This window comes from Trichechus manatus, unplaced genomic scaffold (genome assembly GCF_000243295.1).
Source record: "Trichechus manatus latirostris isolate Lorelei unplaced genomic scaffold, TriManLat1.0 scaffold00163, whole genome shotgun sequence".
NCBI classification, from domain to species: Eukaryota; Metazoa; Chordata; class Mammalia; order Sirenia; family Trichechidae; genus Trichechus; species Trichechus manatus.
In genome coordinates this window covers 73229-74613 of record NW_004444099.1, presented here as the reverse complement: position 1 = coordinate 74613, position 1385 = coordinate 73229, and the positions used below count along the sequence as shown (strand labels likewise).

Genomic DNA, 1385 nt, shown 5'->3' with positions numbered 1-1385 from the left:
CAAATTCCATGAGGTGTTTGGTTGTACATAAGCAGCCTCAGCAGCTACTCTGTTTTTTTTTTAGACGTTGTTTTAAATATATCTGTCACACAACTTTTGCCAATTCAGCTTTTTACAGGTGTACAATTATTGACAGCAGTTCTGAATTGTACACTTTAAATGGGTGAATTTTATGGTATGTGAATTATATCTCAGTTAAAAAAATGCTCACAGTAGATCTGGAAGCTGACACCCATGCACGGAGTCATGCTTACAGCTCTTGAAGACCCAGAGCTTTGTGTCACCTCTTAGGGTTCTGGAGACTTCCTGGGTGAGTGGGGATGCTGGGCCTCAGCCCCATAGTCCCTGCTTGGGGGTGATAGACAGCAGCCGTAGGAACCAGATGGGCTGACTAGCTGCCCCTGTATCCCTGCCTTGGCCCATTTGACCCTTTCTGGTTTCTAAATAGGAGATGCTTACTGTAGAACTTGTAAATCCCTGGGTGGTACAAATGATTAACACGTTTGGCTCACCAAAAGGTTGGAGGGTTTGAGGCCACCCAGAGGTACCTTGGAAGAAAGGCCTGGTGATCTGCTTCTGAAAAATCAGCTATTGGAAACCCTGTGGGTGTTTTTGCTGCATCTACTGTGAGAATGAAGACCATTCTTGGCAACCAGACTGTCAACATTCCAGAAAATGTCAACATCAGTCTGAAGGGATGCACAGTTTTGTGAAGGGCCCCAGGGGGACTCTACAGAGGGACTTCAATAAAAACAATGTAAAACTCAGTCTCCTTGGAAAGAAAAAGAAGAGGCTTTGTGTTGACAAATGGCGAGGAAATAGAAAGGAACTGGCTACAGTTCACACTATCTGTAGTCACGTATAGAGCACTATCAAGGGTGTTACACTGGGGTTCCGGTACAAGATGAGGTCCGTGTATGCTCATTTCTCCATCAACACTGTTATTCAGGGAGAGTGGGTCTCTTGTTGAAATCCGAAACTTCTTGGGTGAAAAATACTTCTGCAGGGTTCAGATGAGGCCAGGTATTGCTTGTTCAGTATCTCAAGCCCAGAAAGATGAGTTGATTCTTGAAGGAAACGACATTGAACTTGTATCAAATTCAGCTGCTTTAATTCAGCAAGCCATGACAGTTAATACAAGGGTATCCGAAAATTTTTGGGTGGTATGTATGTCTCTGAAAAAGGAACTGTTCAGTAGGCTGATGTGAAGATCTAATCATCCAGCTACGGAAACAAGGCCGGATGATTCCTAAGGCCTATGGGTGATGTTTTTAAGATGCAATAAAATTCATCTATTCAAAAAAAAGAAAACCCTATGGAGCACAGTTCTACTCAGACACACATGAGGTTGCTATGAGTCAGAACTGACTCCATGACAACTGATT

At 43.3% G+C, this 1385-nt stretch overlaps 1 pseudogene; it reads left to right on the top strand.

Annotated features, from left to right (window-relative positions):
- Positions 1-632: 632 nt before the first annotated feature.
- Positions 633-1216, top strand: LOC101344669 (60S ribosomal protein L9 pseudogene; annotated as a pseudogene).
- The last annotated feature ends 169 nt before the right edge of the window (positions 1217-1385 follow it).